The sequence below is a fragment of the Pseudophryne corroboree genome, chromosome 4, assembly GCF_028390025.1.
Source record: "Pseudophryne corroboree isolate aPseCor3 chromosome 4, aPseCor3.hap2, whole genome shotgun sequence".
In the NCBI taxonomy this organism is placed as follows: domain Eukaryota; kingdom Metazoa; phylum Chordata; class Amphibia; order Anura; family Myobatrachidae; genus Pseudophryne; species Pseudophryne corroboree.
The window spans coordinates 14,887,652-14,901,073 of NC_086447.1; the positions used below are offsets into that span (position 1 = coordinate 14,887,652).

At 43.9% G+C, this 13,422-nt stretch overlaps 1 long non-coding RNA gene across 1 annotated transcript in view; it reads left to right on the plus strand.

The window, feature by feature from the left end:
• Window positions 1-362: 362 nt before the first annotated feature.
• The window catches only part of LOC134911069 (uncharacterized), a 55,999-nt gene continuing 42,939 nt past the window's right edge, over window positions 363-13,422 (plus strand). The window contains exon 1 of the long non-coding RNA XR_010176304.1: window positions 363-467. This is a non-coding gene — a long non-coding RNA (uncharacterized LOC134911069). The remainder of the gene's footprint in view (window positions 468-13,422) is intronic.

The following is a 13,422-nucleotide window of genomic DNA, read 5'->3' on the forward strand; positions in this document are numbered from 1 at the left end:
TGCCCTATGCTGCTATGGCATTACCTCCGGATGTTTTAGCCTCCTTCTGGTTATTGGATAAACAGGGGCACCTTGTACTGGATTTCCCCCCAATGTTTCTGTAGTAGAGGTCTAGGGCTGGTTATATTTTTTAGGAGGGGGGACCTAACCCCCTTTATTTTAAATTAACCCTTTCTTACCTACTCAGTAAGCCTGCTGTGAGAATGGTGCTGAGAGTTACACAACGCCTTCCGCTGGCAGGATTCCCTGTTGTGCAGTGTGAGAAGACACGATTGTGAATTAATATAATTAGTGTGTGTCCTGCTCTCTGTTCCTCCTTCCTTGTGTGGCTCCTATAAAGCACCTGGGATGTCTCCTGGGTGTCACACATCTCCAGCACTCAGACATGTCTGCAGTAACCGGCTCCTTCCTGCTGCTCCTCCTCTGCTATTTGGGCACCGTCCCAGCAGCAGAACCAGCGCCTCTAGGTAAGTGACACAACTGCCTGAGTTACACAATAGCGACATGACATCTATACACTGTGACTGACACAACAATAGGTGACTGACACCTGCAGTTATAATATTCTGTATAATGTATCTATATGTGTGCTTTACCAGGGCAGGAGAACGCTATATACTGTAGGTATTTCTAGGTGTGTCATCCCGAATGTCCCTGTCACAAACTCTACATCAGCAGAACATCCAGACCTTCAAAAGTCAGATTATTGGAACATGTAGAAATCTCCTGTCTCCATAGCGCTGCATTTCCAGACATTCCAGGACAGTGACCCCAATGGCCTCAGGGCGTATGGGATGTCAAATGTTCCATTAGGGTTACGTGGGGTGATCTGACCAAGAGCTGCTTGAATCTGATACTAAGATGATCTTCTTAATGGGATTCATATATCCAATAGGATTACATGTAGCTCTCAGCTATGGTCCGCTCTTGTAGGTGTCCTATGGTCAGATTGTTGTAGCTGTGTCCGGCCGTTTATGGTACACCCTACTTATATATATACTTTAATAGAATATTTCCTAGGTAACACGTTCTATTCTAATCTTTTAAAACAATTCTTTCATAGAAATTCTGTACAATATACAAGGACCCAATCAAATCGCTTTCATCCTGTTTTTTTTACCCAATGTTGACATTTTTGGGAATATATATTCAGTAACGCAGAGCCCTATAATGTGGCTGAATATTGCTGTATGTTCATTTCCTCTTACATTATAATACATTTTCCCTTACGGTTATTTTACTTTCTCTTATTTGATAGAAACATGGCAGATCACCAGTATATATTATATATTCATTCACACTACAGAACATGGATTTTTCACGGTATTTCACTGGATTTTTTTTGCACACTTAGGGGGTCATTCTGACCTAATTGCACGCTGCAGTTTATCGCAACGGTGTGATCCGGTCAGAACTGCGCATGCACCAGTGCTGCAATGCACCGGCGCATTTCAGACAGCCGAAGGCCGTCGGGTTGCTATGATCGCCTCTGCCTGACTGACAGGCAGAGGCGGTCGCTGAGCGGGGGGGCTGTCTGGCCAATGCAGGCGTGGCCGGACTGAACAGGAGGCGGGCCGCAGCGGCTGTGTGATGTCATACGCAGCCGCTGCGGGCCGGGGAGCGATGAGTAGCTCCCAGCCAGCACGCTAAAGCTGCGCTGGTCGGGAGCTACTCTTGAAGTGCAGAGGCATTGCCGCTGTGTGATGCCTTTACACTTCTGCGGGGGGGGGGGGAGCCGGCACTGATGTGTGGGGCGTACTAGCCTTGTGCTGGGCGTCCCCCCGCATGTCAGGGTGAATGATGGTATTTAGCACAGCTACGATCATCTCGGAATGACCCCTAGTTACATCTGTTGTTGGAATTGTTGTCACCTTGCACTTTTGTACATGCTGAGTCTTGTATCATATGTAACTCACTGAATATATATATATATATATATATATATTACCAGTCTCTGTGTATCAGTGTTATCACATGATTTCACATCATTGGATTTCTCTCTTATGTTCTTTGCCAACAACTCCATTCATATTCTCCTATAGATGACTTTCACCGCAGGACTGTATTATTCTGTTACTATGTCACTGTATATATATATATATATATATATATATATATATATATATATATACTCTTTCTTTCATTGTATTATTTACCTTTTCCTTTCACATAAATCCAGGGGTGCAGGGACGGTGGCTCCGGTGGAGCTCAAGCTCCAGGTGCCAAAAATATTAGAAGGCGCAGTCCAACCACGCAAGTGCCGACACCGGCCGCCCGGCCACCTGACCCCCCACAGCTCACAGCTGTTACCAGCCGCCTGAGCTGCTTCCTCCCTCCACGCTCCTGAGTTGTGCGTGTGGCATCATGACATCACAGCGCACATGCGCACAAGTCTCCCAGTCAGAGAAATATTTCCTGTCAGTATATGGCTTTTACCCACACAGGACCCTTCCACCCACACAGCCAGACAGTGTGGAGAGACCTCTCAGCTGTATTGTGACAAGGTGCTAGAGTAGTGTATTTCAGCCACTGTGCCGTGGCGCACCAGTGTGCCCTGAGCAGTCTCCAGGTGTGCCGCCATAGAAGCAGCGTCAGGCCCGTCAGTGTGTTGCCGCTACTGAGGCCCTGGAACGATCAGTACGGGGGGGTTTAGTGGTTGCAGAGATAGGTGTAATTTTGGGCCCGGCCAGTGTTGCGCTCTTCTGGCTTTCTCAGATGTGGCTCAGGCGTTACCTATGGAGAAGCTGCGACATGACATCCTAGGACACGGAACTGCACCATGCAGCACCATTATATGTGAGTGTGCCTTGGTAATATTTATATCTTGTTCAGTGTACCGCGAGTTGTAAAAGGTTGAAAATCTCTGTGCTAGAGACTTATCAGTCACATTTAGGGACCCAGGCACAGCTAATGTACAGTGGTGGCCATTATAGTAGTGATGGGAAATCTAGTTCACTTTGGTGATTAGTTCACTGAGAAGATTAGTTCAGAAGATTAGTTCATGTAGTTCATGTAGTTCATCATTTCACTCAGTGACTCTGAGACTGAAAGGATTGAATGGATTTAGAACTAGTCTAGACTATTACACATAGAGAAGGTATTTCTAGTACTAGCTCACATTGTAGGAGTTATAATCTTGTTCAAATGATCTGATATGTTTAATATGTCTGATTTTTTTATATTTAAGAAAAGCAATAAGTTATATAGCAACCTTATAGTGACATGTATTGATGAGCCTGTTCGGATCCTCGGAATCCGAACCCCCCCCCCCCGAACTTCACCCATTTTACACGGTTCCGAGACAGACTCAGATCCTCCCGCCTTGCTCGGTTAACTCAAGCGCACCCGAACGTCATCGCTGTCGGATTCTCGCGAGATTCGGATTCTCTATAAGGAGCCGCGCGTCGCCGCCATTTTTCACTCGTGCATTGGAAATGATAGTGAAAGGACGTGGCTGGCATCCTCTCAGTATTGTTCAGGGGCTGCATATATCTGTGCTCACACTGCTTTATTGTGGGGACTGGGGACCAGCAGTATTATATAGGAGGAGTACAGTGCAGGGTTTTTGCTGACCAGTGACCACCAGTATTATACGTTCTCTGCCTGAAAAACGCTCCATATCTGTGCTGCATTGTAGTATATAGTAGGAGTACAGTGCATAATTTTGCTGACCACCAGTATATAATATATAGCTGCACGGTACAGAAGGCCACTGCTCTACCTACCTCTGTGTCGTCAAGTATACTATCCATCCATACCTGTGGTGCATTTCAGCTTTGCACAGTTTGCTGACCACCAGTATATAATATATAGCAGTACGGTACAGTAGGCCACTGCTCTACCTACCTCTGTGTTGTCAAGTATACTATCCATCCATACCTGTGGTGCATTTCAGTTGTGCGCAGTTTATATAATAGTAGGCCATTGCTATTGATACTAGTGATGTGCACCGGACATTTTTCGGGTTTTGTGTTTTGGTTTTGGGTTCGGTTCCGCGGCCGTGTTTTGGATTCGGATGCGTTTTGGCAAAACCTCACCGAAAATTTTTTGTCGGATTCGGGTGTGTTTTGGATTCGGGTGTTTTTTTTCAAAACACCCTAAAAAACAGCTTAAATCATAGAATTTGGCGGTCATTTTGATCCCATAGTATTATTAACCTCAATTACCATAAATTCCACTCATTTCCAGTCTATTCTGAACACCTCACAATATTATTTTTAGTCCTACAATTTGCACCGAGGTCGCTGGATGGCTAAGCTAAGTGACCCAAGTGGCCGACACAAACACCTGGCCCATCTAGGAGTGGCACTGCAGTGTCAGGTAGGATGGCACTTCAAAAAACCCTCCCCAAACAGCACATGACGCAAAGAAAAAAAAAGGCGCACCAAGGTCGCTGGATGGCTAAGCTAAGCGACACAAGTGGCCGACACAAACACCTGGCCCATCTAGGAGTGGCACTGCAGTGTCACGCAGGATGGCCCTTCAAAAAAATACTCCCCAAACAGCACATGATGCAAAGAAAAAAAGAGGCGCACCAAGGTCGCTGGATGACTAAGCTAAGCGACACAAGTGGCCGACACAAACACCTGGCCCATCTAGGAGTGGCTCTTTGCTGGCGCAAAGATTAAAATTAAAAATTAACTTTTAATAGATTTGTTAAAATTGTCTAACCACGAAATAAAGAAAGTGCAATAAACTTATGTGATATAATTACCATATATGGTGAATAAAAATAAATTATTAAAATCAAGGTTCGCTACCTGTGTCTTGTCTTTATTAATCCAAATTTAATGTATCCTAAGCAGGTTGTACTGTATTCGTACAATTCATTATATCAATTATTGGCTTATTAATTGTAATTAGCCCAATATTAGGATGCCGAATACTTTATAATATTTATTAATTGTATACTAATAGTTATATCATAAGTTTGGCGATAGTTCCAAATGTCATTCACTACAATATTCCTTCAGCAGTAGCTTCCCTTATTTCAAGCCAGTCAGTGTAATCTCCTATAGTAACTCTAGCTGTTATAATAAGGTATCATGTGGCTACTGAAGAGAGAGTGTCAGCATGTAAATAAATGCTGAGTATTGAGTGAGTGATGTGGAAGTGTAGGAATATTTAATAGTTCTCCCACTGTTCTATAGATATTGCACATTTATATATATCATAATTAGTGCAAACTGTGTAATGTTCATATATATCCACTATATCAATTGTATAAGTGCATTATATATATATATATATATATATATATATATATATATAGTGATTAAGTGGGGCTATTAATAAACACAGTTATTTTATTGGAGAGATCACTTTAAGTAGAGAGAGCTATATCCTCCTGCAATAGTTACATTTGTTACAATGAATACTATGTAACTAACAAGTCACTCCTGCAGCAATAGCTTCCTTTATTATAAACAAATCAGTGTAAATTCCACAGTAGCTGTTGTTATTGTAATAGGATACAGTGTAGTTGTTAGAAGGAACCTTTCATAAAGAGGAAGGGAGCGTCAAGTGTATCTCCTTATAAAGAAAAGTACTTGTAAGCTCTATAATACCAACTGTGCATTATGTTCATGTGTCCCCGCTGTATTGATTATATATGCGCATTAAATATGCACTTATATGTTTTAAATGGGGCTGCTGAGAGACACAGTGGTTTTACTGTAGATATTTTAGATGGAGGGAAATGTATCTTTCCACAATGACTGCATTTGTTGCATTGAGTGCCAGGTAGTAATTAAATCGCATCATTATATGCCAACCCTGCAACTGGGTAATTGTACAGTAATTGGGTTACCCCTATATTTAATTCAATACTAATAGCTTAGTATATATGAGAGCACACAGTTCTAAACAATAAGTTGTTCCATGACTAGCGTGTCAAGGCTGTAATTAATGCAGACTGTAATTGCTATTAGCTAAATATTAATTGTACTGCTGCATAGGCTTGCTTAAATATACACAATTGTTGCAGCTGCCAGTGAATCTTATATCATTCAGATGTCTCCCTATTATCAGAGAGAGCTTGCTATTACTGTGTCAGTCTATGCTCAGTAATATAATTTATTAGCTGGCAGCACAGTATATAGAATTGAAATAGTGCCAGCCTAATCTCTCCAAAGGGGTCCCTGTTACTGTAACAATCTATCTCTTGTATGGCAACAATAAGGGTTGGGTTAAACTGATACTAATCTGACCTCTCATTACATTACAAAGAGAGCCTCTATTGCAGTGACACTATGGCCCTCATTCCGAGTTGTTGGCTCTGTAAATTTCATCGCATCGCAGCGATTTTCCGCTTAGTGCGCATGCGCAATGTTCGCACTGCGACTGCGCCAAGTAAATTTGCTAGGCACTTAGTAATTTTACTCACGGCTTTTTCATCGTTCTGGCGATCGTAATGTGATTGACAGGAAATGGGTGTTACTGGGCGGAAACAGGCCGTTTTATGGGCGTGTGAGAAAAAACGCTACCGTTTCCGGAAAAAACGCAGGAGTGGCCGGAGAAACGGGGGAGTGTCTGGGCGAACGCTGGGTGTGTTTGTGACGTCAAACCAGGAACGACAAGCACTGAACTGATCGCAGATGCCGAGTAAGTCTGAAGCTACTCAGAAACTGCTACGAGGTGTGTAATCGCAATATTGCGAATACTTCGTTCGCAATTTTAAGATGCTAAGATTCACTCCCAGTAGGCGGCGGCTTAGCGTGAGCAACTCTGCTAAAATCGCCTTGCGAGCGATCAACTCGGAATGAGGGCCTATGTGCAGTATCCCCCACATGCAGTGCTACACATTCACAGCCATCATACACAGCCTATGTTACATATTCCTTTCTTATAATACAGGAACTATATGCCATAAACTAGTTTTGCTTTGATCTAGATACATTCATTCTATTGAGTATAGTAGGACCAGGTAGCGGCCATGACGCCGCCGACACGTGTTTCGTGCAATTTAGACTTTTTCAGGGCTGACCCGATTGTTTACCCTGGTTACCCTATATTGGCAACCAGTGTCCAATCGGTTACTCACTAGTGGATCATGTGATCCTCCTGGCCAATCGCGCGTCTCCCATGTTAAACATAGGAGACGCGTGAAAGACTTCCTGCCCACAGTTCCCTCTCTCTTACACAGAGCCGGCCATAGGTATAGGCAAACTAGGCAATTGCCTAAGGCATTTGATATGCCCAGGGGCATCAGCAGCTTCTGCTGATTAAAATGATATGCGGCATGCCTATATTCTGTGTTTAGCATTTCATATGCAGATACAGCTACAGTCTCACACAGTATATAGGCATGCTGCATATCAGTTTAATCAGCAGAAGCTGCTTGTGCATCCTAGCCACATAACAATGCAATAAGAAGCATTTTCATAAAAAAAAAGTGCCCGACGTTAGCATTGAGGCAAGATTTATGAGGACACATCTGTATCCTAGCAGAGGAGGAGGTCACAGTGTTAGTGGCAGTGTGAGTGCTGTGTGCATGTGAGTGGGTTGGTTGTGCAGTAGTGTTCGGAATATGTGTAAGAAGCATTATGAGTGTCATGTAAAAATGCATTAATAATGTGCAACATATGTGTAAGGGGCACTATGGGTGTCATTATGTGTATAAGGGCATTAATAATGTGCGGCATATGTGTAACCGGGTACTACTGTATGTGTGTCATTATGTGTATAGGGGCACTAATAATGTGCAGCAAATGTGTAGGGGGTACCAGTGGCGTCACAAGGGGGGAGCGGGGGGTGCGGCCCGCTCCCGGGTGTCACCCGCAGAGGGGTGACACCAAAATGCCGGCTCCTGCAGAGTGACAGAAGCCGAGTGCTGCACTGTTATATTATGTGCAGCACTCGGCTCCTGTCACTTTGTAGGAGCCAGCACTGCAGGGACAGCACCTCCCGAGAGTCAGCCCTCACCTCCCACACCCCCCAGTGAAAAAAAAAAATGGGTGTCGGGACGTGAAGCCCCGCCCCTCCGCAAAGCCCCACCCCCTTTGCGTGCCTGCAATGGTTTAAAAACGGGTTCCGTCCGCGAAGCCCCGCCCCTCTATTTAAGCCCAGCCCATTCCCGCTAAGCCCCGCCCCTTTTATCCTCGCTGCCGCACCGGGTGTCACAGAGGTGAGTGACGCCTCTGGGGGGCACTGTGTGTGTCATTATGTGTATAAGGGAATTAATAATGTGCAGCATATATGTAAGGGACATTATGTGTAAAAGAACATTAATAAATAAAGGGGCATTACTGTGTGGAATTATGTGTATAAATGCATTACTGATGTGTGGCATTATGTGTATAAGGTGCTCTACTATGTGGCGTTGCGTATATAAAGGGCACTACGGTGTCGTCTAATATGAATAAAGAGCAATAGGGTGTGGTGTAATGTGAATAAGGAGCAATTCAGTGTGATATAATGTGAATAAGGGGCTCTACTGTGAGGAGTAACGTTTATAAGGTAAAGTGATACTACTGTGGGATGTAATATGAATTATGGACACTATCGCATGATCAAATGTGAATAAAGATGCAGTACTGTGTGGCGTATTTGGAATTGGGGGTACTATTGTGTGGCCATGCCCCTTGCCAGCAAAAACACGCCCCTTTTTGGGCTGTGTGCCAAATGTGCGAACTGTTCCTATTTAAAATATAGGGGGTACAAACACCAAAATAAGGACTGCTATGGGTGAGGGGTGATCGTGCTGGGAAAGAGGTGCAAGGTCAGAGGCGGAACCAGCGGCGGTGCTAGGGGGCACCAGCCAAAATTTTGCCTAGGGCATCATATTGATTAGGGCCGGCTCTGCTCTTACGTCACGTCAGTCACGTGACTGGCTCGACCAATGACGATCCTCCCATGTTAAACATAGGAGGAACGTCACATGGTATCCTGCGGCCAATGGGCTGGCTTCCATGTTAGAGATAGGGGGAAAAAAACGTCCCGTTTGTATTGAATGAAAGCTAGATACTTTGCATATTGCCGTGTCGACCCGGGTCAGTGTGCGATGTGAAAGGTCCTTGGTCGTTTTAGCGGGTCGCCTGACCCGGTAATTCAACCCGGTAAAAAAGAAGGGTTTTACCCCGGTTGATTACCGGGTCAGGTGCGGTGTGAATGAGAGCTGTGTCGATGCAACACGGTTCCCATTCACAGGATAGGCAGAGGCGGTGCAGGAGATGAGCTCATCTCCCAACGCCGCCTCCCCCCCCGCCCCTGCTGCTGCTGCTACCTCCGCTGCTATGGCAACCGACCCGGTATATTGCCGGGTCGGAAAGCCAGCAGCAGAGCGCAAATGCCGGATCCCACCCGGTAAGTACACGTTTGTCTTACCGGGTAGGATCCGGCATTTGCGGTCTGAAAGCAGCATTACATAGCATAGTAGTAAGAGAATTGATGGCAAGAATTGTATATTAATCATTGCTAAGTTAAATATGGATATATTTTTTGCAAGAAGCTTGTCAGCTGGTAAGATCCCTTCTATAATAGAAATAGGTAAACAGTAATCCATTATCCTGTTCCTTATTACAATAATCATAGGTATATTCATCTGCCATTTATATTATAGCAGACTAATTCCTTATTATAGTGTTTATGGATATATTCCTCTGCTATTCATGTTATAGTAAACTATTAGCATTGAATCAAACATAAAAAAGGTAAGTATGATTTCTTTATATAGTTTTCCAATATAAATTAGGTAATATAGTTAAAATGTATATTCTTCGATCACATGGTTATTATTCTAGAACTCTATTACCAATCACTCAGATTTTGTCCATTAATATCCAAAGTAAATACAATTCATAATAGATTTTAGTGGTAATAAGTAAGATTAAATGATGTACCCCAAAGGATATCCTATAGGCAGGGCCGTAACTACGTGTGTGTCAAGGGGGCTTGGCACACAGCGCAGTTGCCCTGAGGGCGCACGGCCAGTGGCATGTAATGAGTCAAATTGACTCATTACATGCCGCCGAAGTCTGCGCCGTGCGCCGCGTTGGAGGGAGAGGAGAAACCAGCGCCGGGCAGCAGAGAGGAGGAGGAGAAACGATGCTGGGGAACCGCATCCCAGCATCCATAGCAGCGCCGGGCAGCCAATACAGAAGGAGAGGGGGATGCTGCAGCGGCGCTTACTACCAATCAAATAGCGCTGCTGCGGCTCCCTGCTCCCCCTCCCTCCTCCTCCTTCTCACCTCACAGCCTGCACCAGGAGACTCGAGGAGCCTGTCAGCGGGGAGAAGGTAAGTATATCCCCTCTCTCTCTCTCTCTCTCTCTCTCTCTTTCTTTCTCTCTCTCTCTCTCTCTCTCTCACACACCGTCTGCCGCAATGTGTAAAAAGGGGGACTGTCTGCCGCAATGTGTAAAAAGGGGGACTGTCTGCTGTAATGTGTAAAAAGGGGTCCTGGCTGCTGCAATGTGTAAAAAGGGGGACTGGCTGCCGCAATGTGTAAAAAGGGGGACTGTCTGCCGCAATGTGTAAAAAGGGGGACTGTCTGCTGTAATGTGTAAAAAGGGGTCCTGGCTGCTGCAATGTGTAAAAAGGGGGACTGTCTGCTGCAATGTGTAAAAAGGGGGACTGTCTGCTGTAATGTGTAAAAAGGGGTCCTGTCTGCTGCAATGTGTAAAAAGGGGGACTGTCTGCTGCAATGTGTAAAAAGGGGGACTGGCTGCCGCAATGTGTAAAAAGGGGGACTGGCTGCCGCAATGTGTAAAAAGGGGTCCTGGCTGCTGCAATGTGTAAAAAGGGGGACTGTCTGCTGTAATGTGTAAAAAGGGGGACGCTGTCTATTGTAATGTATAAAAGGGGCTCTACCTGGTGTAGTGGCGCTACTGTGCAGCGTAATTTGAATAATGTAGACTACTGTGCACCGTAGTATGAATTGCTATTATTTTGTGGCCACGCCACTTCTCCGTGAAGCCACGCCCCTATAAAAATGTTGCGCGCCTGCGGCGCGCCCTGCCCCTATCTTACATGGGGGGGTGCCACTATCGTTTCTTGCACACAGCGCTAAAATGCCTAGTTACGGCACTGCCTATAGGAATATGCTTAATTAACAATGGGGGTAATTCCAAGTTGATCGCAGCAGGAATTTAGTTAGCAATTGGGCAAAACCATGGCCCTCATTCCGAGTTGATCGGTCGCAAGGCGATTTTAGCAGAGTTACACACGCTAAGCCGCCGCCTACTGGGAGTGAATCTTAGCTTCTTAAAATTGCGACCGATGTATTCGCAATATTGCGATTACTAACTACTTAGCAGTTTCAGAGTAGCTTCAGACTTACTCTGCCTGTGCGATCATTTCAGTGCTTGTCGTTCCTGGTTGACGTCACAAACACACCCAGCGTTCGCCCAGGCACTCCCACCGTTTCCCCGGCCACTCCTGCGTTTTTTCCGGAAACGGTAGCGTTTTCAGCCACACGCCCCTGAAACGCAGTGTTTCCGCCCAGTAACACCCATTTCCTGTCAATCACATTACGATCGCCGGAGCGAAGAAAAAGCCGTGAGTAAAAATACTTTCATCATAGTAAAGTTACTTGGCGCAGTCGCAGTGCGAACATTGCGCATGCGTACTAAGCGGATTTTCACTGCGATGCGATGAAAAATACAGAGCGAACAACTCGGAATGAGGGCCCATGTGCACTGCAGGGGAGGCAGATTTAACATGTGCAGAAAGAGTTAGATTTGGGTGGGTTATTTTATTTCTGTGCAGGGTAAATACTGGCTGCTTTATTTTTACACTGTAAATTAGATTGCAGATTGAACACACCCCACCCAAATCTAACTCTCTCTGCACATGTTAAATCTGCCTCCCCTGCAGTGCACATGGTTTTGCCCAATTGCTAACTAAATTCCTGCTGCGATCAACTTGGAATTACCCCCAATATGCGTGAGCTATTGAGCGTGACTAGGTGATGGGATATGTTATCCCTAAATTGTTATACCTGTGTATAATGTGAATACACAGATATGTGTACAGTGTGATATAATATTAATGAGAACTAAACAATTGTGCATAATCCAAAAAGGTGTAAAAATAACTCAAGTAAATGTGAAACGTGTCAAATGTGAAAACATTAATATTTTGAGAGGGGAATTAATTTCCCCAGATTAAATGAGTGCAGAAAAATAGGGGGGGGGGGGGGGGGGGAATCAGTAATCAGTGGCATATGTCCTGTTATTTAATTAAATTGGTAATAATTGATTAGTGATTCTATATACAGAGATATATGGTATATGGATTATACTGAGTTATGTTGTGAACCACCCGTTGATTCAAATGCTAGGTCTTATCATTTGGAGGTAAGTATAATCTGCTGGGGGATCCGTTATAATACATCAATTAATAAACGATTAGAATAATCGGTCAAAGACTGCCTAGTAGTTCTAAACTATACATTCTAATATTTCAGTTCATGGTAGAGGAGCTCATCTCAATGAATTTTAAAAGCTAAGTATAGTCAATAAAGATAAAAATCAATTATCTAGTTGTGGACCACCCATTATTTTAAATGTTATATCTTAACAATTGAGACAAGCATAATCCACTATCATGTTCATAATACTTCATCAGTTTGTGATCAATCCAGATAGCGGTCACAGACTATCTAGTAGTCGCAAAATTTAGACCCTAGTATTTCAATTCATAGCAGATGGGTTTATCCAAGTAAACTTAAATAGATAAGTATGGTCAATAAGGGTAAAGGTCAGGGTATATCAATATTTGATTTTAGACTAATTCGTATATCTTAGATACATCAATTATACATCTAGATAGTGAGAACTAGTGTTGTTAATTCGAATAAGTATATAGTTTTCTTCCAGCTAATAAGATGAATTTCTCGTCTAAATTCAGCGATATCCATGAGCATAATTAACAAGAAATCAGCAGCAATGATTAAAGAAACGGGGCATAGCTGTTCTGCTCATTCAATCCTTTTATAAACTGGGAGTCCATCAGAAAAATCATCTTTGTCTCGAACTTCAACAGTTCCTTATCTACGTCACATCCTCTTATGCCTGGTTTGATCTGTTTCATACCGAATGCAGTTAACCCTTTGGGGTTGCCATCATGATGGTACAGGAAGTGACTGGCCACTGGAGATAATGTTCTAAATCTGAGTTTATCTTGTCTGGCATTCCTTATACTTCCTACGTGCTCGAGAAGCCTGGTTTTAAATGGTCGTATGGTCTTGCCAATGTATAATTTGTCACATGGACAGGTGAGTTGGTAGACTATTCCTACTGACTTGCAATCTATGTATCCATCAATAGTCCATTTTCTTCCAAATCTGTCCAGGTAATGCTCTTTAGGTGTCAAGAACTGGCAAGCTCTACATTGTCTGCACTGGTAAGATCCTTTTCTGAAATGGAGGGGTGGTTTTGAAGACGGTAAATGGCTTTGTACCAAAATATCTTTTAAGTTCCGT